At 35.7% G+C, this 26,505-nt stretch overlaps 1 protein-coding gene across 2 annotated transcripts in view; it reads right to left on the bottom strand.

Annotated features, from left to right (window-relative positions):
- Positions 1 to 781: 781 nt before the first annotated feature.
- Positions 782 to 26,505, bottom strand: part of LOC118170053 — a 359,390-nt gene continuing 333,666 nt past the window's right edge. For both annotated transcript variants that reach the window (XR_004752468.1, XR_004752469.1), the window contains one exon: positions 782 to 3,871. The gene's annotated coding sequence lies outside the window, so the exon portion shown is untranslated. The remainder of the gene's footprint in view (positions 3,872 to 26,505) is intronic.

Genomic DNA, 26,505 nt, shown 5'->3' on the forward strand with positions numbered 1-26,505 from the left:
TTCTCAGTGCATCAGAAATGTTTTAGCATTAGACATTTAAGGAATATTAATCGATAATATAGCATCAGATTTAATATGCTATTGATTGGCTTTATCTTAAATACAGAGGAGTGTAAATTTGATTCGGGATTCTGTTTCAAAATAACCATGATGACTTCTGTATATACAGTCCAAGAGTTGATTCAGACTGGGAAATAAGTATCCAATAATAAGGCATGTTTGCCACAGATTGTCCAAAGACAAAAAACACATCAACAATATGGACTGTCATAATATAAGGTCTTGTCCTTACACTGCTTGGAATCCCCTGGTTAGTCACTTATAAAGTTAAGCATAGTGCATGTTTTTTAGCTGCCTTTCCTTTATATACTTGTATCAATATTCACTTGTATCAATATTCATTTGCAATCTGTATCCCTTCAGCTTTGGCTGTTTTCTATCCCATATAGCAACTGAACCTGTACCGAGGTCATTAAGCAGGAAATGTGTGAAATAGCCTTTAGCATACTTTCAGCAAAATCTTCTAATCGTTTTTGTCTCAGTAGGTAGATACAAAATAGTTTCCTTAAAAGAGAACCAGAGAAATACAGAAACTTGTCTTTTTTCCTTAATGACTTTTATTGATAGTTTTGTTTTGCTTTTACTTTGGGCCTAAATCCCACAGACTTTCATATCTATGTAGGCATTTTAAATCAGTAATTTATGTCATAGGTTGAACCACATAATAATGGTATTTATAGTTTATCATATTCACATAGCTTTCTGGGTGTGTACCTTGGAGGCAAAAGAAGCAAATTTTTATTAACACATGTTTATACATAATTGACCATTTGGGAAGTAGGAAGAAGAAATGGCTGTGATTTACATAGTTTAAGAAATGTCTTAGAGCACCTCACCCAGTCTGGAGCTCCCACTGTGACAGATGAGCAAATGCCCATGGGAGATGACAGCATGGTATTTATGGTATTTCCTTCTGAGACAATTAAGTAACATATGCCAAGACCATAGGGATTATCTCTGAGCTACACAGTATGTAACTCTATCTGAGGAGAAATATAATATTTTATAAATTTGACAAACCATAAGAAAGAAAAAATTGATTCAACCATTTTAATAATGCAGTAACTTTTCTCTGACTTAATCAGACATTTCTCAATTTTTTTGCGATAAAACAGTGACAAGCTAACAACCCACATCCTACTTCAGAGTTAATGTGTGGGGCTGGAGAAGGTCTCACACTCACACACAAAGCACAGGCTGCTATCTGTGATGAAACTACGTGACAAACACTTGAACTAGAATAGCTCTGATTTTACACCCAGAGTAAAGAATATAGCAAACGTTAAAAATCCTACACTTTTCTTCATTGAAGGTCTTTGGTACAATACCCAAAATAGGAGCTAGTATTCTTTTGCTTAGAAAATGCTCACCAATTTTCACCTTGTACAACTATTTATTCTTTTCCAAAGTGGATGTAAAACAGAATATTACTGTTTTATGAACAATTTATTTTAGCAATATGCACAATGTAACAATTTATTTATGAATGTACTTATATCCTCAGGTGTACAAGAACTCTATATATTATACCAACATTCTGCATTTGCATGGCCAATAGGATCCAGGTTATAGTGCTACAGTTTCTATACATATTTGCAGCAGCATTACCAGTCCAAGAATTAATTATTTGTGTTCTTGTGTTAATTTTCATGTTTACTTTTTAGAGCACTGGATTTTCTTGCCTTCCAGTAATGAGAACTAATTCAGAGGAATGCTTAATGCATGCATCATTCTGCAGAAATTTTGTTTGTCACAAAGCAGGAGAAAAATACATTTGTTCTACATATTCAAAATGTTTTTAGATGTTAGGTGAATGAGTACAAATGAAATCAGATATGCTTTATAACATTTAAAATGTCACATGGACCGCCTCAGAAACTCTCACAAGTAAATCTGAAATTTCTCACACTTAAATAAGAGAGAGAATGGATGAAGAAACAGACTTCCAACATACCTAACGATCAGGTTGCATCTTCACAAATGAAGACAAGCATTATCTGATAGATGTAAACTCTTTAATTTTCTATACCATTTTTTGTATGTTTAAATTATAAATTCCAGATATGTAAGAAATTTGCAGTAGTCCTCATTTTTACCATTGTACGTGCTCTGGCTGTTCTTCTGCAGCCCCTACCAGAACAGCATCTTAACTAGTGGATCTAAGACCATAATATATTTTTTTCCATAAATTGTGATTAAGTCATTTGTTGTGCATCACATGTTCATAGAGTTGATAATTTCTAAACCATTGCAGCTGAAAGAAAACACGCTTTTTTTTTTTTTTAACTTAATACTTATTTCAGCAAACTTCTATTAACATGAAAATATGTATCATGATTTTAACTTCAGAAGTTATCTAATGGATAGTGAGAAACAAAACCAAATCCCAGCAGACATATTGATTAATTCATCCAATTATTGTAAAACTTGAGTCAAGAATATAACAAAGGTGTTAATTACAAAATAGCCAAGATGTCAAGTCTACATTTTATTTCAACAGTCATGGGTATAGCTTCAGTTCCCCTACTACAGATAAGAAAGTAATGCTCCAGAGAGGACATTACTGAAAGTTATGGATGGGCCAGTTTGGCAACTAATAGATCCTTAATGGCTTTCTGAAGTAGCCTATAATCTCTGGTAATACCATCTCTAGAGGGTCTTCATGATGTATTATGTAATAATTGTAGTGCTTCTAAATATAGTTTGTATTACACTGATTACTACACCATTAAATTTTTGTGTGTGTATGAGATTATAATGGAATTTTTTTAGTTTCTTCTATCAATAGAGAACTTTTACAGTTATTTTCCCTTATTCTGGCATTAACTTTATCTCAAAATACTTTGAGTGTTGATTATTTTGAATAAGGGGAAATATCTTGGAAGGAAACTTTGTCTTTTTTATTCTTACTGCTTTTCAAAAGCAGGTTTGTGCACTTACGGTCTGATAGTGACAAACATTTGAAGGAGAATGAAAGCCCCTGTGGGACCTTTCATTGTTGTGCTACAGGCCCTGTGATCTTAAACATCCTCACCTCTTTTCTTATCCATGCAAACATATCAGATGACTCACCTGGCTCCTAGGTAATTTTTATGAAAGTTGTGTTCTCAACATATAGGCAAAATTGAACCCAGTAGAGAGATTCCCTTTGATTCATACAGCAACTCAGTTAATGAAATTTCACCCTTCTCTCCAAGCTGATCTGCTCTGGCAGTGTCTGGCACTTTTTTTTCTGAGAGGCTACAAGAGGGGCTCAGCACAGACCGGGCAGTTGGTAGAGGCATCCAACCCCTAACAAAATAGTCCTAGGACAGAACAACCTTCCCAGCCCCTGTTTGCCTCTCTCCTCTCAGCCCAATACTCATCAAAGCCCCCCAGACACACACTTCTCACTTAAGCACCAAATATGCAAACAAATGTAAGTGTGGATCAAGCCATGATCTGGCTGTACCATGTCACTGTCCTGATTTGCAATGGTGAGGATGCAGAAGACATTCTACACTCCCTTATTATTGTGGTTTATTTCACTGTAAATTAATATATTAAATTGTAATTATGAAATTCAGTAAAACTATTTTGTATACTATAATGATATTGCAGTTTATGTCTGAAAACTATTTCCAAAAGACATGAAACATTCTCGGTCCATAGCCACCCTCCCCTCACCAGTCAATTCAAAAAACTAAAGTGTATGTGAAAGTATTAATTATACTTTCCTTTTGAAGAATCATTCCTTTTCATGTGAAGAAGCATTCTGGCAATGTGGGTGGACAGGCATCAGTTCCCATAGATATTCATTTCAGTTGCAAACCTATTAAATAAAGGACAGACGATATATACTTAATATACAGAATATCTCATTTTATTGAAAATACACAATAGGCCTTTCTGTTCCCTTTTCCCCCCCAAGAACTCCTCTTTTGGCACTTTCTGAACTGCCATGCAATTACATGTTGCCTGCTAATGAATACTGAAATCACTAAAACTGTATCTGAGTGTGTAAAGACACCAAAAAGCAGTAACACATGAGCTCTGCCACTGCAGTAACCTAACAAAAAGAGGTTCAGGTGCCAGAACATTTTGGTATTACTCTTCTTGCAGTGTTTGTGAAAGCCCCTGAGATTAGCCCCATCATACTAAGAGACACACCAGAATATTACACGTGAAATAATAAGAGTACCACAACCTCCTACACACTCTAACTCTCCACTAAAACCAAAGATATGTTCATCCTGAGCAGTGATGAAGTCAAAACATAGCATAAGGTTTTATGCTTAAATCTAAAGTTTGATTTTTTTTCCCCCTAAGAATGGGAAATATGAAGCAAACATTACTGTAGAAAAAGACTCACACGTTGCTATTACAGTGGGGGGAGTTTAGGATGAGTGCAATTGCATCAATATTATCGTAATTAATGATTACATCATGCTTTAGAAGAGGAGTACAGAAAGGTTGGTATTAACATGCAAGACACAGCAGAGTGATATCAATACTCATTTTACTGTTCAGATTTTTTTAAAAAAGCTAATAGCTGTCAAAAATACCCATTATAGGCTAGTCTATAATTTGTAGAAGTCAAGTAATACATTTTTTCTGAAGGTATAATGGATGCTCCATGGAGCAATTATTTTAGAAAGACAACTTCATCTCAGCTGTCTCATGCCAGCAGAACTATTTAAGAGCCAGAAATGCATAATTCAACATGGAAGAGCTGTCAGATTTGAGAATACCTTTAAATTATAAAAACTTAGCACCACTAGTCAGTTATAATTATAATGGAAATGTAGTTTTCTGTCGTTTTATCATAGCAAACATCTCTTAAGAAGCAATTTCATGTGTTAAAATATTTTGGCAAAGTGACTTTTGATTCTAAAGGGATACAGATTATCTAGTTTTATACCTGAATATTTTTCTTACAAATTGAATATAACAGCTTACATCGTACAAGATGGTAAGAGCAAGAGTATTATTAAAATCCCATTGGAAATTGTTACTATGAAACAATGAGCAGCATAACTCACTAGGACAGGTCAAGTTATGCACAAAAATATTATTTTATTACAAAATATGACAAGACAGTTTTTCATCAGACAGTCAATTATTTTATACAGCACACAACCAAAATACAGATGATGGTTCTTCTTTTGACTTTGACTTCTTTTAGTAACCAGAAAAACAAATTAAGAATAGTCCTAGAGCCACTCAGATGGTTTTAGATCAATGAAGCATACTAAAAGTGTACTCAGAAAATTAAGGTGATATTTTAATTCTTTTTTTTTTTCTTTTTTCTTTTTTTTTTTTTTCCTATGGCATTGCAATGCTAGTTCTCTTATTCTTAGACAGGAGCACATCAAAAATATTTTATGACTTAACTTAAAAACAAGCCTGTTGACTTATAGTAAAGTTATATAGGACGTTCAACACATGTTTTTGTCAGTCCCCTTGCAGGGCTTGACCTCATGCACACAGAAAGGTCACTGCCCATATTTCTAGGTACCAGCACTCAAGTCCACTCCTTTCTCACCTTGATTCCTCAGACTAACCGTAGTCCCCAGTACCCTCCACTTCACAGAAGATCACATAGTCTGGAATCGTTCTTTTAATTGTAATGAATTCTCAAGAATAAATTAAGTTACGTTGAAACAATAATAATCAAAAAGTGTTTTAGTTTTTTTTATGTTCATAAATAGTTCATTCTTCTACTAGTTCCACTGTTAAATTCATGAAATTGTGCTTTTGAAACTGTTAATAAAGACCTCCGTGTGGCTGTTCTTCAGACTAATTAGCTTTTTGATGTTGTTGTTGCTGATGACGGTTACACTACTGAGATTTCTATTGGCTTTTCTGCTCAGCCCACACATGCAGTGAGCAGAAGAGAATTTCTCCCTCATGGGTGATTAGTTGTGGTCAGTTGGTTTTATTTATATATTTGCCAACTAAATTCCCTGATACTGTATGCATTTATGTACATGTTTAATTTTAAATAACTTTTTCATCTAAGGTGTTCATGGTTCATTTTAAGCCGGTTTGGGACAAAAAAAAAAAAAAAAAAAACTTGAATTTTGTCATTAAATATAACAATCTTGACAATGAGATTTCTATGCATTAAGCTGTTATAATTATTGTAGCCATATAGTCTCATTATCATAACGCAGGCAGGCAGGAATGACAGCCCTTCTTTTTTGTTATTTACTCCTTTTCTCCTCCCACAGCATCCAATGACATTACATTCAAGAGATGGAAAGTTATCTTATCATCATCTCCCTAAAGATACCAGCATATTAACAAATTGCTGAGAAACAGAACATTTGATTCAGAAAATATCAATTTCTTGTTTCTATGGGTGCAACATGATGTAGTATTGCATAACATAATACAAATTAAGGAATTAAATTGGTTTCATTTCATCTGATTTTCTGGCAGACTTTAATGTGTTAAGTATTTACTAAAAAGGCAATTGGAATGCATACAGCATACAGAATTATAATTTATTAACACATCTTCAGTAGTGGCACACATTATCTTGCACAGTCTCACCTGTAAATTTCTGGGTTAAATCAGGTTCTATCCCAATAGCATATCAAGTCTCAAGATAGACAGTAGTTTGTTCAACTAGAACATTTCCAGCATTCTGCAAGATTTACCTTTATTCTGCATCCTTTTCATGTAATACACAGATGTAATTGCTTAAACGCAGCCTTAAAATTAATGCTATAAATACAAATTTGGGGGTTACAGGACATCACACTGTAGACTTGTAATGAGTCAACAAAATTGTAAGTTTGCTGCTCTATAGTACTCCACATGCAGGCAATTTACTAATAATGAATAATAAATATATTTTAATAGCTCCTCTGTTTGCTGTGCCACATATTTGATTTAAGTGTAACATGGGACTCCCTCCATCCTCCAAAGACATGGTTGCTAAAGGTTATCAAAGGTTATGATGATGAACCATTGTTTCAGAGAAACTACACAGACTTTCTTACAATCAATGTTTTCATCTAATTTTTAAGTCCACACAGAAAGAGTAGTAATAATGCAAAGCTGCAGTACCTAATAAATTTTCCACTGCATGTCTACAGCTAGCCATGCTGGGACTCCACACTTATGTGTCATACCACTCAGGAAAGGTTAATATTGCAGGATTTGGCACAGGGAAAGAAAAACACCTTTTTACTTCATAGCAGCAGCAGCTTTCTAAAACCTAAATTGTGTGGAAATGGATTTTTTTTCCAAAGTCAGTTTTGGAAACTGTCTTACTTAGGTAAGAGAGTTTAAGTAAGATACTTAGGTCCTATTGACTTCAATGGAATTTGAAGAACCCTACAAAAACACTACGGGACCGAAGCTGTGTTTTCTGCATCAAGGCATGTAGGAACCAAATAGCCCATGCAGAGCTTGCCTACAGCCATGCTGCACTGCAGTCCACTGGGAGATGAAGTTGTGAATCAGTGTACAAAATGAGATATTTTAGCATGTTTTCATTGTAAGAGATACTCTAAATATTTTTTTCTTCAATTCACTTGAGGGTAAACATAAAGATGGAGCAACTCAAGGACATACTACCTCCTGGCTTCCTTTGACACAAAGTATATTTACAATAGGGGCTGAAAGTTTTTAGTCCAGTTTCTCAGCCCAACACTCTTGAATTCGATTAATGGAGACATTCTAGCACTTACGTCAAGTTATGCTGCATATAAATGGGGATAAAAGGATTACCAGGTTATAAATCAATTGAGAGATTCGGGGATATAAATCTCAGGGACACTGGGCTTCAGCATTAATGGAAATGCAGAATTCCATTGGCTAATCACAATTTAGATTGCTACCAGATACATCACTGGATTTCACAGGGTGTTTTAATAAAAAATTCCCTAGCACTGGTAGGAGGGGGAGAAAGAAATAAAAAAGCCTTTGAACGTGGCCCACACCAAACTGCTTGCATGATAACCCTGAGCTTATATAGCAAACCACGTAGACAGGGCTGATTTCTTAGAAATAAAGTGCATTACAATGGTGGTGAGAATCATCGTTCTGCTTTTATATGGTTAATACAAAAAATAAAAATAAAAATAAAATAAAAAATGAAGCCATTGTGCTTAATTAGACTCTTAGAAAAGTAGGCTTATTTTGGCACAAAGCTGAGTATTAAAACTATATATGTAGAGAAAGGAAGAGCTTGTAGGACAAACTCATGACGTGGCTAAATAAAAAAAAAACAAAAAAAAACAAAAAAAAAAAACTTTAATTACAATAAGGAATTGCAGAAATATAGGTTTTATTATCAAATAAAAGGAAAAAGAGGGGGGAAAATATTCCTTTTGACAAAAAGTGCAAGATGTACAGAAGATTCCAGCATGCAAAAGATACTATGGAATAGTTGAGGTGCCCTACTTGTTTCTTGAACTTGTTCAAAGGAATGAAGATTGCTACAGACGAGTCAGTTCAAAAGGCAGAAATAAATCCTGAACTTGGTGCTGAGGAAAACAGAAAGAGAGTAACAGCTGGGAAGATATCTCCACTTCAGCACGACTGGGGAGAGGGGAAAAATTTCATGGGAACATCAATACTCAACTTTCCTCAAGGGTATGATATCTTCTGGCTTTGTTTTACACCGTACATTTCTGATGAATACTACACAAAATAAAAGCCAAGGAGACACTATGGGAAAGGGAATGTTCAGCTGGATATGTAAAAATGTGAATCACAGTTTATACCCAAAGGGTCCTGTGGGACTTTACAAATACAATATGTAATATTTAGAGCAAATCAAATACAAACAAGTTAAAAACAACAGAACTCATGAACTCATTACTAAAGGGCTTTTGCAGAATATGATATATTTTAAACTTATCTAACGCCTAATATTATCATGAAAATGACCTAATGTTTGTCTAAGCGTTGTCCTATCTTCTAGATAAAAAGGAAAAAGATGTATTTTAAAGCTTTTCCTTTGCAAGAAAGATGTCATATTAGAAATCTCTTGACTGTCGTATTATGTACAAAATATACCCAACAGAGAGACTCTTGTATGTTCCTATAAATACTTGCTGAACATCAGGATATTCTATTGGAAGTAATGAGAATGCACTGAGAAGGCATGACCCTGAGCAACTTCAGTGGGGAGGGTGGCATGGAAGATATTAAATCATGCTTTCTTTTGTCATTGCCAATTATATATCCAGGTTCCATGTCAATGATTAATAAATCATCATAGCAATGTATTATAGTTACAATGTGTACTGCATAATCACAGTAACATCACTCTGATGTCATATTAGACACTGGCAAAGAGCCATGTTACGAGTAAAAATTGGGGCTTACCAAGAAATGTCTACAATATATATATGTATATCATAAAAAAAAAAAAAAAAAAAAAAAGATTAATTTTAAGCCAAACCAAAGAAACAACAAATTTGAAGGAGTGGAGGTCATTTCCAACTGTTACTTCATAGTGTATTTTGGCTTAAAGCCAAAGAGACAGAAGGGGAGACCCTGTAATAAAATATCATTTACTAAATTATTATTTTTTTTTTATAGTCAGTCTGAAGATTTAAAAACACTTTGGCACTTTCTGACGAGGTTGGGGGCTTCCTGAAATTACTGCTGTTTTCCTTTTGCTAGGCAGCCAAATGTATACACCATAGTGAGATGCATTTTAAGTTAAATGTTCAATAATTATCTAACATATCTGCAGTAACACACACAGATTTCAAAAATGCATTGTTCAGGGTGCTTTTGTGATACATAATGCATTTGTTCTTAGTTGGAAGGTTCTCAGAAAACAAAGAATGACAAGATGAGGGGACAGATTTGTTCACTATATAGATTTGTTCTACTGCAAGGAGACCAACAAATGTTTGAGTGATCAAATTTGGATTTCTGAGAACTGTTCCTTAATTAGTTAATAGCACAATCTTCAAGTTTAGCTAAGTCACTTAATTACAGTATGGTCTCTCACTTTTCCCATCGATGCATTCCCAGGTTTGCAGAGTTAATGTCTGCCTTCATTCATTACTGTTCATAAGACAATTTGATGTGCTCAGATGGAAGGCATTAAGGCATTATTGCAGGGCAAAATATTATTATTTTGTAATGTGTTCTATACAGCAATGGTAAATTCAGGGTACTAGAAGTATATTGAATTTTTTGTAGCCAGAAGGGATAAAGAAATATTGTTTATTATTATTATTATTAATTTTGCTTTCTTTTAGAGAAAAAATGTATTTTATATTTTTCTTCCATTCACCTTAAATTGGAGCTAATTGGATGCATAACTAAATAAATTACATTTATTAAGATGAATTTGCTACAAGAAGCAGATTTTTAATCAGAAATGTCCGTCCACCAAAGCCCATAATAATGACACAGACAGCACATAAGGTATGTGCAACTGGGCCGTAAGTGCTGTGTCCCATGAAGTTCAGCCACAGAGGCTTGTCTTCCTGTGGCTTATGATAAATGTGGCAAGAAAAAGTACTCAGAGGGGTTAAGCTGATGTGGGTAAACCTCTTTTTCCCAAATACAAAGAAATCATTAGGATATTTCAACTCTATACTTAGCAAAAGAAGGTTTCAAAAATCAATCTACACAGCAGGCCCCCGGCCAAGACCCCTGGAATGTAAAGATGTAAAGCTCAAGTTTCTTCTCATTCATGCCTCAGTAAATTCAGCTATCGAGCCCATGAACAGCACTAACCCTGGCCGTCCAGAGCTTCTTTTTGGGTAGGAAACTATTTTGGTTGAAAGCATGGGCAATATTTTCCAATATTCCTGTAGCTTGGTCACTGTGGATCTCTCATTTGTTTTTTAGGCAACTAACCAGGAAACTATTTTTCTCTGAAACTTCAATGTTTCTATCAATATGACTACAACAGGAAAGGCTCACCTTGAGAATACACTTTTACTTTTCCCTATTTTCCCGTATTAATGCTATTCTTGATATAACCACTATAGGCCAGACTCAAAGACCACTGATGATATTAGGCACCGTCTATAGCTTTCCTTATGCCAAGCTGCATTTGAACGTTCAAATAGTGTATAACAGAACATTAAAAAGTGACTGGCACGACAGTATTAACAACAGAATGTAACCAAAAAAGTTGAAGATTTTTTCATATTGTTGACTAAAACCCCAAATGCTTGGTTGGTTGGTTGGTTGGTTGGTTGGTTGGTTGGTAGGTAGGTAGGTAGGTAGGTAGGTAGGTAGAAAGAAAGAAAGAAAGAAAGAAAGAAAGAAAGAAAGAAAGAAAGAAAACTAAAACTTGTGAAATATTCAATTTTTAAGTACCTAATTTAGCTATTTTTTTCTCTATTATTTATTTATCCATTCTGTTGTATCTATCTGCTTGTTTTCAACAGACATGCACAAAAAATGGCATGCACTGCTCAAAAATCCTCCCACTTTCCTTCAAAATACCAAATACAGGTCTTGTAGGCAGCTAGGTGTAAGTTTAAAGTAGCATGACCTGGTTATCCCAGCACATCCCATGGACAAGTTGACATTCAAAGGACTATCTATCATTTCTATCTAAGAATGTTCTTCCACTCACCGTTTTCTTACTTGGAGCCACTATGTGACCTTACAGAAGTATAGGTGTTATGTAAGATGTGACCTTAGAGGAGAGTAGAGCTGGAGAAGGGGTTTATGGGTGCTAACGTAGGAATAACATGCTGCTTATAATTACAGAATTTAATCATAATTTGTTTTATCATGTGGCCCAAACGTGATTACTTGTAGATAGAAGGAGAATAAAAAATGAAAGCAGATACTCATTCAAAAATTACAACGTAAACAAAAAGTACAAACTACATTAAACATTTCATTGAATTAAAAAATAGAAGACAAAGTTATTCAAATTCTACTCCTGTAATTACAGAGGCATTATTAATACAGATATATTTTTTGAAAACAGGAAGATGAGGGGAAATAGGCTGTGATTTACTTGATAAATTTTTGCAAGGATGTAGCCTTTCACAAAAGTGTTCATTAATGTCCATGTACTTTTACTCTTCAGGAATACTGCTTTTCATGCTTTCAAAGTTTTTTGAAGTCATTATTAAAAAGGAAATTTGAAGAATTTTATTTATTCTTCTATGTTGTTATAAAATAAAATTGGTAAAATTTACAAGAAAATGAAAAAAGTCCACTTAATACTAAAATCATATTAGAAAAAATAAAGGTTTCTCATTTAGATACTTTGCATATATTTCTAATAAAATACAAGTGTTACTAGGCTTCTAAAAAAATTACAACTGAGCCACACCTAATGAGGGACTGTCAGGATAAGGATTTAATCCTGGGTCTGAACTCTGTGCTTCCTCATCAAGACACTCCACTGTATTTCAGGTTATGAGAAGAAGGAAAGAATCTTCTTGAATTTTCAGAGTGAAATTTAAAATGTCAAGACTGGATACAAGGAAAAAAGCAAAGCAGTAAAAGAAGAAAAGAAAGTGGTAATCACTAGCTATACACCACCTCCCCTACGCCCCCCCCCCCCCCCCAAAAAAAAAAAAAAAAATCACGTACATTTGATGGTACTGATATCCAATGGACATGAAATTATTAATGCACGGGATTTAAAAGAAAAATTGCAATTAAAGCTGTAGCTGATTCCTAAAAGCATACCTGTTAAATGAATACTTCTTTCCCCTTAATCTTTTTCATACAGCTTTAATTGATCCTTGATAGAAATTTTTCAGTAATTTTGCTTGATTTCTGCTCTTTGCCTACTGTGTAGCATGACAAATGCAATGAAATCCAGTGCAGCCAAATACAATTGCAAACATCGAAATAAATGGTTTCTATTAATCTTCCTTTTCTCTTATTGCAGTATCTTATCTTTTTTATGGGAATAAGAGCTGTCTGTATTTGTGCACATCTTTGTAGATGTCTGTGTATAACATTAGAAATATCTGGATGAACAAAAGCACATTCGTTACATGTTTTATATAAGTATATACAAACATACAGACATATACATGTAAAATGAATGGATATTTACCCATATACATAAATATATGTTTCTACATCAGTGTGTTCATGTGTCTGTACATACACACACATACACATAGACATCATCCCCCTAAGCTCCTTGCCTCCCCATGAACTGCAGTGCTTCTCTCTGGGAAAGTTTCAAAGTGCCTGCACATTTATTTCTGGATAAAAGAACCAGTTTGAGCTCCTGACCACTATTCTCTAACAAATAATTCTTTGTGGCTGTAATTAAGATGGCTCTGAAAGACTGCTGGGATGTCTTAGTGGTCTGGAGAGCACTCCCCCTCCCCTGAAACAAAATCCTTTATCACATTTTTGAATTAATTATAAAAGTTAAAAATTAAATCTTTCTTGTGTCCCCCATAATAATCCTCCCAGATCAGTTTTTGTCCATATTAATGGAGAACACATCCCTAGTAAGATTTAATTTCAAACTTTTATAATTATGGTTAAAATTAAATCTTACTGTGGCTGTATTACACATTAACATGAATGAAAGCCGGCCTAGGAGGATTATCAATGGTATTCCTGCACGATTTATTTTTAACTTTTGCAATTAATTAAAATCTTTGGATAAAGATCTTGTTTTGGGGTGGGGGAGTCCTTATTAAGATGAAGCCCACAAAGCATTTCCATTCTTGGGCAGGGTATTGGAGCTGTGAAGGAAAAGGCAGTGAGCTCAGAGAGATCATCCCACAAATCAATCATCCCTGGTGGAGGGATCCGCAATTCTGAGCTCCCTCTGCTCTGGAGCAAGTGGTGATAATACCCCGGAGCAGCACTTTGCTTCTAAAGGTGCTCAGCAATGCTCTGCACGAGCGTGGGCATAACCTTGCACAATACTGAAATGCATTGAGATGCACACAGAGGCTTTGTATTAACAATTCCTAGAATTTAATACCCTTTAGGAGCCTTTGGATTATTTAGGCTGACCTCCCAGATAAGCCAGCTCACAGACTAGCTCACAGACTTTTCCCTGTGAATCCTTATTTCAGAGGGAATTATTCATCTTTGCTGTGGGATTGAGAGCTGTTGAGGGCAGTCACTTGCCAAGCACACCTCTCCAGAGGGTGCCAAGACAAGGACCCCAAAGTTTGTTTCCTTTGGGACCAAACTCTCAACATCTGCATTTCACTGAAATCACACTAAAAGTTTCCGAATGCCCTGCTCTGTGCCAGATAAACTGCAGCACCTGTGGGATCTCCTGCCACGGAGCAATTGGGAGCTCGGGGCTTTCCTCTGACTTTAACTGATGACCCATAGGATTTAAAATAAAACTCAAAAAAATGTTGCCTTATTCAGAGAAGTTTCTTTACCCAATGGATTTATTCTTCCTGATAAAACACATCCTACACTACTGAGAGGATATATTAAGCCATAACATGCTTAACATCGCATTAAGTTCCCTCTGAGGAGCCAGCATGTCAAGTCTGCAATGTTCTGCAGCACCTGACTTTTATAAAATAGCCTTTGTTAACAATCAGTTATGCTTTAGCCCCATTGTTTCCACTATTGCATGCATTCTTTTTCAAAATTGATATGCCTCCTTGAGAGTAACTTTTTCAAAAACCAGCCTTCGGAGCAGATAGGTTTATGATGACTTTTATGTACTCAGGTAGCTGACGCTGTGGCAACCTCTGTAGCCAGGATACACCCAAAGCATGGACAAAAAAAAAAAAAAAAAAGGCTTTTCTGAATATTGTTGTGTCTTAGAGACAAATAAATGAACAGACCAGGGAAAGGAAGAAAAGACAAAGCAAAACTTCTGTAGCCTGGCCTTTAATTAAATCTTTGGGAGATCACTTGGCTGGCTGGAAGCACTGGGCTGGGAACAAAGATGCTGCTTTCCCATACGATTCCTTCGGCAATCAGGAAATGGGAACTTGCCCATTCTTTGTAAATATGAAAGTATTTATATTGCATCAAAATTATCTGATCTCACTATTATGTTTTTCTTCTAAGACAAATCACGGAGCTCAAAACTTTGGCTAACCTTATTTTTTTTTCCCCTGTAATTTGCTTTAAGTTACATGAAGAGAAAATCTCAGTTATTGTGGATATCTGAGGTCCGTGGCTTTGTGTTTCCCAGACAGTATCATCAGAAAAAGATGGATTTTGTGACAAACCTGTAAGATGTGGTCTCATTTGAACATGGATGTGAGAGCTGAGAAAACATAATCTAGCACCATATCCAGCTTGGAAATTCCAATAACAGTGCAAACAAAATATATTAACGGCTTTTATACAGTGAGAGCTTCTTCACCATTATCTGTGTTCTGAAGGATATAATTTTATTTCCTTTCCATGATGTAGCTAATTATCTGTAGGCATCCACTCATTAATCAACTAAAGTTCCTTAAAAAGAAAAGGTGGAAACACCTCAACATCTCAATTTCAATTATTGTTAAGCATGATGCTATTGAATGTTTGAGGGACGGGAAAGTTATTCACACTACCAATAAATCCATAAATATAAGGATGTTGGTGGAGGAGGGGAGAGAATTCTTATATTTGTATCCCTCAAATGGAGAAACTGAGGCACAGCATCCATATTTGATGTTTCCAAGTAAGAATAAAGTACTTAGTCCTTACTCCTTACTTTGTGGTTCTGGTCAGCATGAGTCAACGAGGAAGAAGCAGTTCTATAAAGAGGGAATAAAAAAATCACCTTAAGAAAGTTTAGACTACTGAATTAAATTAAATGAGTGGTTTTTGAGCAGCCTTCTCCCGATTTGCTGATACCTTTCCAAATTATTAGACGAGGGTTGAGACCCTTCGTTACTTTCCATCCTCTCCTAGTCCACCACCAAAGGCCACCCCAAATAGTACCCATAGGACTGGTCACCACTATGCCATATTGGAAATTGTTACCTATATCTAAGCAAAGCAAGCATGATTTCAAACACAAAAATAAAAAAAGCTATCAATTCACTTGTAGCTTTTCTTTCCCTACCTTGCATATTGCCCTGTGTACTACTGCATACCTAAGAGGCATCGTTATTTACTTTGGGGAGTCCTGTAAACCATGTCATCATGAATGCCGATGAATTTTCTGGGAATTGTTTGAAATGTTTCCCATTAAACTCTAGACTTAACATCTCAAGAAGAAAAAATAATGTTTCTACCACATATTTTATTAAGCCCTTTAGGTCCTTTTACAAGAGAGGAAATACCAATTAACGTATAATTTAGCAGAACAAAATATTATCCCATTTCAACCAGTACCCACTTCCTTGAAGTTTATTCAAGCATTAATAACCATTTAATGCAATTTAACTACACTGAGGTATCCGTTACATTAATATCATATATCCATCAGGAAATTAGAGTTTTGTCTCTATGAATTTTGTATTACAAGAAAGTCTTTATAATTTTATTCTGCACTTTATGGTGGCTAATTTAAGTTTTAAAATGGTTCAGATAGCTTCCCAGTCTCTCTCTTCTACAGAGTAATATGACTAACAAATTGTTACTGATGTTAAAAGATCATGAACATATCATTTATTAAACAGGGCTGGAGAGTTAAGTTTGAAGGAACGGTGCATTTCCCATACAATCACTGTGTTTTTAGGAACCGACATCCAGACATGGGAATAGCCTCCAGGCATCAGGATGCTCAACGGCACAGGGCCCTGGGCTCCACATGAATAGAAACTCATTCAGAAAAGATGCTCAGCACCACAAAGGAATGAATCCCTCAACTTAAAGGAACTCTGCTCTCCAGTAACCTTCAACACGGACTTTGGGTTGCAAGCACAGTGAGAAAAGGATTTCCCCCATCCCACCTGGTTTGGGGAATCAAGAATCAGTAATGCCCACGAGAAAAGCAGAGGTTCTAAAGGGAACTCAAAGCAAAATAGCAAATTCTCCTAAGGTCCTCAAATGTGGGATGAGCACACATAGGTATGGTTCCTCTGAAGTTTGCTCTGGGAGATAGTTTTGGTTATTTTAGCATCAGTTTGTTAATCTTTTTAATTACAAGGTTATTTCAAGCAAAGCCTTGACATTTTGTCAAAATAACAGAACACACAGCAGCTGAAAATGACCACACAAATTCCAAGGTGATGCAATTTATGCATTGATTGAAAAAACTGTCGCTCTTAAAGATTGGACTGTTATGTAGTGTTGAATTCACCATGGATTTTCTCTAAAACTTTGCCTGAATAACTTAATCTTTCCTATCCCAGTTAAAGAGGAATGTGAACAGTGTTTTTGCCTCACTCAGAATTCAGAATATGAAGATTTTTGCTGCCAAATAATTTGGTTAATAAATATTCACTACACTACACAATTATATATGTATAATAAAATATAAACATATGAATTATATATAATGAAAAATGTATATGATACATGCACTTGTGCACAGCAAGATGGGCAATAAGTCTTCATTATGGATGATATTGTTATTTATTAAATACAGAATACCTTCTCTCTTACTCTTACAAACTGCTCCACTCTGAAAACAGTATAACTATTGCACCCACAATTCTTGCTCACCATACAAATGCTTTTGCATGGAAATTATCTGACAAGCGATGCATTAGGTACAGCACCAGGTATTCACCAACACTGTCTACATCTTTCTTCTCACTGCTACACTTGCATCCTGCGAATCAGATTATTGCAATTTACTCCTTTGGTAATTGCATTTTTCACCTTCTTATGCAACTAGAAAATAACCATGCACGTAATGCATTTGTCAAGCACTAAGGATCAAATTATACAAAGAAGAATGGAGTTACCACACCCAAGAAGTTGGGTTTTCACATGTTGGTTGGAGGGTCAGTTTATCCAGACTCTGCACAAAAGGTAGTTGAGGTTCAAGCATTAATAAAGTCACTGTGATCTGTTGAAATAGTCACAGAAGAAGGGGCTCGTAGAGGGACAGGTATGTAGGGAAGTGAGCAACCCACTGAGCAGAAGAATCCAGACATGCAGATATGAAGCTGGAGACCCTCCCCAGTGACAGCAAAGTGGTGCCACCACGAAGGTTTCCGGATAAGCGCAAACTCCCCCAGTGCTGATTACGAACTAGGTGGTTCAAGGGAAGAATCTTCTCTGTAGAGCCTTTAAATAAATGGATCATGCTAGAAAATATCCTGTCTTTTATGTCTCATCCTACAAGATAACTATAAATAAGCTTACAAACCTCCCAGTAGTCACCCAACACGTAACAGCATAACACTGCTACTCCTGTAATTTTCCCACAGTATTTAGAAATAATATACGCCTGAAAAATACTTCACTGCTCAAGTACTGCTTCTCCTCATCCCTTTTCCCAGCACAATATGTTTTTCTGTGTCAGAAAATTACAGATTCTGAGAAGATGAATTTTCCTGGGGTGCATTACTCAGTCACCTGCACACTTAAATGAGATGGTAGAGAGTGATAAGAGAGTCTATATTAAATTTCTTTTACTGACAGAATCACTGTAGAATAAAAAAATCTGTCACACAGTTGATATGAATCTCCTCCTTGTTGTGCCTTTTGGCATCCGTGGATAATTAAAGAAGGCTGAAACTGCTTTTTCTGCAAGTTCTTTCAATTCTTTAGTTCTTTTTATTTGTCCAGCAGGCTTTGGTCTTGTTAAACTTTGCCTATTGGAGGGAAGAAAAAATAGGCCCAATATATTTTATAATTCCAGAAGTGTTATTTTGCCAAAGGGAACTGGCAAAATTCTTTGGTGGGATATTCAGTAGTAGCAGACAGAGCAACTTCACAGTACAGCTCAGCTTAAGACTTGGAGGAATCATACCATTTAGATATTATAAATGTGTTGTTAATTTTTTGGTGCACTTTAAATTTCTGTATGTGGTACTAATGAGAGAGATGGGCAATGGGCAGAACACCATAAACATTTGGTTGAAAACAGAACAATGGTAACATTTCACACAGGAAAGAAGCACAGGGCACTCACAGCAAGCTTGAATTTGGCATTCCCTTTACCTATATTATGAAATTTTATTACAATGGAAAAATATTCCACTGTGATACGCACAGAGGGAGGAAATTTCAAACACAAAGAGAGAAAAAAAAAAAAAAAAAAGGACTAGCCCTCTCTTGTGTGTAGTAATGATTTATACTAGTATAAATTAAAAGAAAAAAAAAGTCAAATACAATCTAGAATAAAACTTTTGTTATACTGGAAGCTCCCACCTAGGTTCTCGTTAACAATCTTCTCTGTACAATTAGCTTGGACCATCTCTACCTAACCACCATAAAACAGATTGTATACTGTTTACCCAGCCTCAGGTTGTAACACAAAACAGATATTAGAAATGCTATTGATGTGAGAGGAAATAAGTCTGCAGTTGCCAGCATACTTCAGTCTGTCTAAAGTCTCCATATTTTTTTTTTTTCAAAAAGCTCATGGATTTTGACCAATTCTTGTGGAGTACATACATCTGGGGTTTGTACTCTTCTTCATGTAAGAATCTTTTTTACGTATACTTAACATGGGTAAAGGAGGAAAAAAATAATTCCTCATGAAAGGATTCACAATATTTACATAAATTAGTAATCCCTTATCATACCACTATTTATGTTACTATAACTATAAGAAAATCTTTTTAGCATAATCATTAATGTTTCAGACTGCAGATCACGTCTCTTGGATATGTGGACATTTAATGCAATCTTATAGCTAAAATATAATTCAGTATATCTTTGGGAGAAACAAGATGCTTTTAATACCTTATGCAGTATAGCAAAGTATATAGTCAAAGTAATGGAATTCTACGGGGACTTAAAGTCTGGCCTGGAAAAAACAATCCTCAAAAATATTACTGTGCAGATTTATGTCATTTGGGATATTGCGTCGAAGTGCGATATCCTTAGTTCATTTAAATACGTTTAAAAATAAAATCAAAACATGCTTTTATTTCCTAGATATTCTATTGAGAAAAGTAGTTGAGAGAAAGATTAGTGTTTTATGACAAAAAGTTTTACTCTGAGCATAATTTAATGGCACAAACTTTGCAGATTTCAATTCTAATAAAACCCACTCATGAACCTCTTCTAATAAAAGCTCTAAACGCAAGAAAAAACAGTCAGTTTACACAGTTTATACTGTTAAAATGGTACACCAATAAAATGCAAGGGGGAAAAAAAAATCAGGGAATGTTGAAAAATAGAAATCTTGAAATAATTTAAAGAAAAGAAGAAGAATGTTCATGCAACTATTTCAAATGATTTCTTTAAAATATGCCATTTTTTCTCATTAGATCTATTGAACAACAAATGACATGAGGACGAGCTTATGAAATTTCAGTCTAAAGCAATTTTTATTACTTATAATTTGTGCTAGCAATATGTGCTTTTTGTCAACTGCATTCTTCAGTAATCTAATTGTATCACACTAATGAGACCTGGGTTGGGAAATGCACCGAGGTTCCCATGCCCCAGGTCAGAGGACACTGAAAACATCGTGCAGCAGATGTGCTTCATCTCAAGTGCAGGGCAGCTGCATCGCTTGGTCATCCCAAAGAGCTACAGAGGCAGTCGTGCACTTGAGGTCTTGCTAGAGATAAAAACAACGGCATGGTGGCAACTGGGCAAGGGGTTCGAAGCACTGGGCATATTCAGCCACCTCACCCAACAGTCTTGCACGTGATCATAGCACAGTATTACTGTACGTATTTCAATACACACCACAGCCATATTACCTCAGCAGGTGGAGAGCAAGGATGTAAGTTAACTCAAGATTATCCTTTCTACAGCTGTTGGGACATCAGAGTCTATGAAACACAATGAAAATTCACCTTTAATGTAAATGCCACCTGTACAAATGGAAAGGGTTTCCTTCTCTGGGAATCAATTGAATTTTCCATTAGATTTGCTCATTCTGAAGAGGAACCAGGGGTAACTTCCAAACCCACCTTTGGAAGGGACCCACATGTTTATCTAGAAGACACATACCTACAACACAGCACATAGCTAAATTAGGAAAGCTTGTATAGCAATCTTCCAGCACCAAATGCAACCACTGCAAGTGAGGAAGGAAACACATTTTTCTATTTTCCTTCCCCATTTACTTATACCTTGGCATAAGAGCAGTTTTGCATGAGTTGGCTGGATACTATCTGTCCTACAGCAGCCATCTGAGGAATGTGATCTAATTTTTTAATAAATTACTTAATGTAAAATATAGTCAAAATTTCTCCATAGAAACCTCTGCATAATCTTTAGTGACACTAGCAGAGTTTACAGCATACAATCAAGAGGATAGAAGTGAAAATTCCTGTCTATTACAACAGATGAAAAGCCAGAGAGATTAAAACATAGCTTTCATCACATTTGGTCTTTAGTTTATCCCAGTCATTAGTTACATTTATTAAAATCATAGAGTACAATAAGTACACCTGATATAACCAAAGCATATTTTTTTCTTGAACCATTTAAAAAAAAATCTGTTCTATCGATGCAGAGTTTTGTGAACCAAGTGAACAAAAGTATGCAATGTGGAAACGTATGGTTTTGTCACAAATTTCATTAATCCACCATTTGTTGAAAACAATCTGATATAAAGCAATTAATCTCATTGGACCTACAGGTAAAAAACTAAGTAAATACTGGAAAAAAATGACAGGGGAAAAAAATCACAAATGAGAGCTCTTGTTATTATTTTGGAATTTTTGGTTTCTTTGTTTAGGTATGCTCAGTTTGAAGGTTGAGATTGCACTTGGGGAGCAGGTCATTAAAAAAATTCCAACATTTCAAGATAAGAACGACCTTAGAATGATCCATTCTGACCTATGCATAAGCCAGGCCCACAGAAACGCATGCAGTAATTTATTTTAAAACTCTTAACTTTTGTAAGTTGTAGCAGTTAGTGTTGATTAGGAGTAGGAATAAATCCAAACCTGAGTAGGAGAATTCCCCTAATCAGCCTGCTCCGGGCAATTCAATCCCAGTGGCCAGTTGTGAAGTTTTTTCTAAGGAACCAGATGAAGCTATGAATCCCAAAGCATTTCCCTTATTTAACTGATTTACACTTCCAGACATATGAGATTCAAGAAATCTTAATTGGAATTTAAGAAAGATTAATCAAATGAAGAGTTTCTTAAATATTTTGTTCAAGGAGAAAATTTTTGTTCATAAAGTCCACGGGTTTGCATTTGTTTCTTCCACCTTCACTATTTGATGAATCAGCAAAGCATCGATAAGAAATCAAAGATTTAATTAGCTTTTTTTTTTTCCACTGCAGAGCACTGTGGGAGAAAAAAATGACACGCTCACAGCCACAGCTGTAGCTCTAACAGGAATTGCAAGTTATGATTTCCCAAACTTTTCTACAATTGCTTTTATAATCTCTTTATTTTAATATTTACTTTTTAGGCTATAACTTTAAAATTCTTTCTAAACCTATTGAGAAGCTGGAAAATAAAAAGCAAGAAATCCAGGGATTTTACAGTAAAAGCCATAACTCCACAAGTTCTTTGAGCAGTTCTATTTCTAAAAGGCAGAAGGGAGAGAAAGCTGAAATTTGAAAATGTTGAAGGGCAATGAAGTCCTTTTGTTAAATACATTTAAGAAAAAGCATTGCTATGGAACTTCTTAGTGTGTTTTCTAAATTTTTTATACCACATGGCATGAGTCAATGCTTCTGTTTTCTTTCCATGGCTTTGGGAACTTTCAATTGGAGATATTGCCTGCAGTTTATTCAGGCACATGAACACGTGAATATGAATCCTTTTGCTAGGTAGTTCTACACATTCTCCTCTTAGCAATAACCCTCTATTAAACATCCCTAGGTGTTCAGTAGTTAAAGTTGAGATCTGGGGTATTTGATACTGTTTTAGATGCAGGGGAAGAATTAATCCCTTAGTCACCAGCACTTCATGTATGTTTGTTCATGAATATGGGGTTTGTTTTTGTATACTTTCCAAAGTAAAACAGTGTTTCTTGGAAATCCAAGAGATTTGTTTCCTGGGTCTTTTATTTAAAACCCTTGCCCTGTTCTTCTTCATTTGCTACAAGTTCACTTGACTTCTTTAAAATTTTTAGCAGTGATGCATGGTCATAATCATCTGGTGTCCAGTAGCTGAATATATTTGATGATATTGGCTGGACATTGCGTTTTTGTTTTTCTCACCTCACTAAATTTTTGTTCTTTGTGCAATCTCTAAAGGACTGTTTCGCACTTGTAAGTTTATCTTTCCGGCTTTTGATCTCTATTTCAGCCTTAGATTAGATGTTCATCTTTGTGAAGACTGCCATTGACACAAAAAACATTATACTCAAAGAAGTTAAAACAGTTTCTTATTGACCTTCTCCCATTCCAAAGCTCTGTATGCACAGCCATGAATATAACGGCTAACACTTAGGACTGTAAGAATTCTTTTGAAGCTGCAACCCAGTGTAGGTAAAGCTCAAATGAAAAGTTTAGGAAGAACAGGCAAAAGTTTTGTAGACAAAACCAAATCAGGCAGATGATATACATATGTTTTAGCTTATTGAGCAGATGCAGTATAAATACTCTCTCCCTATCCGTGGCTACTCATTCCCATCAACATCTCAAAACCACAAATGGGAATACAATTTAAAAAGTGAAATAAAAGTTTTGTTTTGTTTTTTCCTAGAATATATACTTAGAGTGGAGTAAGCAGTTGTTGCCATATGCTTCATCTGCTGTTTTCCTTGACAAAGAGCCCCTTTGCATACACTATGTTGTATGTGGCCAGTAAGCCTAACACTTCCAGGAAGAGTTCAATTTACTGTGCATGCCCTGACCATGCAGGCACTGCTTGAGCAGCAGGTTGGACACTTCCTGGAAACACGAGACTCACCACACTTGTTCTCTGCGGACGACGTTTCTAGGATTTCCAGATGTCCAGCAGACCATTTGGACCTACTGCTTTTCCCAGGCTGTCAGATGTCCAGAAATCCTGAACAAATGTATTTAAGTCACTGAATTTCATGCAGACAAAATTTCTAAGTGGGGAAGAAAAAAAAAAAAATGTTGTATCTGGGGAATCTTAAACATATGCTAACCCTACACTCTTTGGGTTTCTGAAAAAGGAAAGAGCAGTAACTTGTAAATGTTTTTGCAAGACAGTGATTGTCATCCCTGTTAAAACCATGAAAATCTATCATAAACACAGCACTCATCAAGGAGAAACTGAAGTTGAAGGAAATGAGATGGAAAGCAGAAAAAAAGAATGAGAAATAAACAGTGTGAAGTACAAACCTCAAAGTTATGCTCTTGAGTTGGAGGGAAGGTACTGGGGAAGTTCCTTAAATAAGAGTTTAAAAACAAGTCATTACTTTTCATTTACAACTTTGCTGTAGAAAGCAGGAGCATGGTGAAGTCTGTAGGGGATAACAAAGATAACAGATCCAATCCATACAGAGAAGGGTGGTAATATTTCCTAAAAACTATCACGTGCCTTTGGGGACTAGATTAACATAAATAGAATTAGATATAGCATAATTTCAACGTGGCATATTAATCCTAGGTAAAGCAGATGAGGAATGTGACTGTTTAGGATAGCAGGTAAGTAAATGAAGAAGAGATGTTAAAAGAGGAAGGTAATTTTAGCGCAGATATGCTGACAGCAGTTTCCAGATTTAGACTGGAAACCGGGAAGAAGTTGTTAAGCATGAAAGCATCGTTCCTGCACAGCTGCTCAGTGATCTATACCGTAGGCAGGGCAGTGGAAGGAAGCTAAACTGGGTTAAGGAGGGAGGCCAATACATATTATGGACAGAATTTAGGATGTGATTTTCAAACAGCAGCCAAAGATAGAGCTTAAACTCCATTTTAAGGTGAAAAAATCAGATTTTGATAATCTCAAAAATTTGTGTTAAAATATTAGGAAAAATAATAATAAAGCTTGCAATACTTTCCTAGGAGGTCAAAAAGAAGTTGCTAGGAAGGCTAGGAAACCTCATCAAGGATAAATAGCAAGTCTTCTGTGCATAAAGAGGTTGGGGAAGAATTTTGAAAACAACTCAAACGCTGCTGACTAGACATCTTTGCATGATAAGGACCAGATGGAAAGCTCAGAAGTGCCTAGATGAATTCACTTTCAAATTGTCAGTTAGCATTAATTATGCCCAGAAAGCTGCCTCACATTGACGTTTGTATTACAAAATACTACAACATGAATATGTCTACGTAAAAGTTTATAATCAAATCCATGCAAACTATTTAAATATTGCAATGCTGTAAACAGATTAAAGATATGATTTTACTTAAGTATTTGGGTTTGCAGTGAAACATTTCACCATTATGCCATGTGTGGTTTTTCTGCTTAACTGCAATCCATGAAAACGCTGTAATAACACAGCTTTCTGATTAACCAAACAACTAATAACTGAGAAGACATAGTGACTAGCTATCATCCTTATGTAAATAAGGAAAGCTTATTTTTGCTCACTAATAGCCGCACATAACAATGAAATGCTTTTAATAAGTTTTAAGAGGATAAGACCAAGGAATCAATTTGGTGAATGCCCTTTTCAATGACCGCACACCATGTCTACGGCTGTATCATGACATGTTTGCATTGTTATTTGGCTGTAAACAAAATGAAAAGATCTGTCATTGAAATTTAAACAGAGAGACTGGTTACATAAACTGAAACATTCTCAGCCCCAGTACAGTACAATCAACAGTCTGAAGAGACTGTACAGCTAAACAAAGTTCAGGGATGTTTTTGGATAGGGGAGAAAGATTAATAACCAGAAAATAACTGTTGGCTCCCGTTATAAACTCTTAGGAATATAATTTAAAATTTGTGTAAATCCAAAGATTGATGTTCAAGCTTATGAAATAACCATTTTTCTGCAGTGTTGAAATACACACCCACATGGAAACAAATCTTTTTGCTAGCCAATTTTAACAAAATATACTGCTTTCACCAAAAAAAAAAGCAAATTAAATAAATCTGACCTATCTGTTCTCTCAGATAATTGTAACTGCGGTCAGTGAACAACAAATCTTCTATAAATGGTCATCTTTCCAAATTACGCCGCCTTCAGAACATGCCTGATTAATTGCACAAGCACTGCATGCCTACAAATGCAACTTGTCTGCGGGGACCAGCACAGGATGCCCAAAATGTTCCCGGCAGTCACAAGGGAGAGGATTTCTCTGTTTGTGTTTGTTGCAGGTAAACAACGTCATGCTTCATCACAAGACCTCGCTTCTCCTACTAGTCCAAATAGAGTGGTTGCCTTGCCCTAAATGGAAATAAATAGGGCAATTAGGATGAGGAGACAACAGCTTGGAGCTGGGAGGTCAGGCTTTTCTCACCAGGAGCCAGCACGGGGCTCACTTGAATTTGAGGCTGGTCTCCAGATGATATGGACGCACAAACCAGGCCCAAATCCTCACATTAAAATCAACGTCGCTGTCACCACACACAAAACATTTACAATAAAGACCATCCTACTCACTAGCATAATTGGAGTATATCACAGTAAATAACTGCGCTCTGG

This window comes from Oxyura jamaicensis, chromosome 7, assembly GCF_011077185.1.
Source record: "Oxyura jamaicensis isolate SHBP4307 breed ruddy duck chromosome 7, BPBGC_Ojam_1.0, whole genome shotgun sequence".
Classification (NCBI taxonomy): domain Eukaryota; kingdom Metazoa; phylum Chordata; class Aves; order Anseriformes; family Anatidae; genus Oxyura; species Oxyura jamaicensis.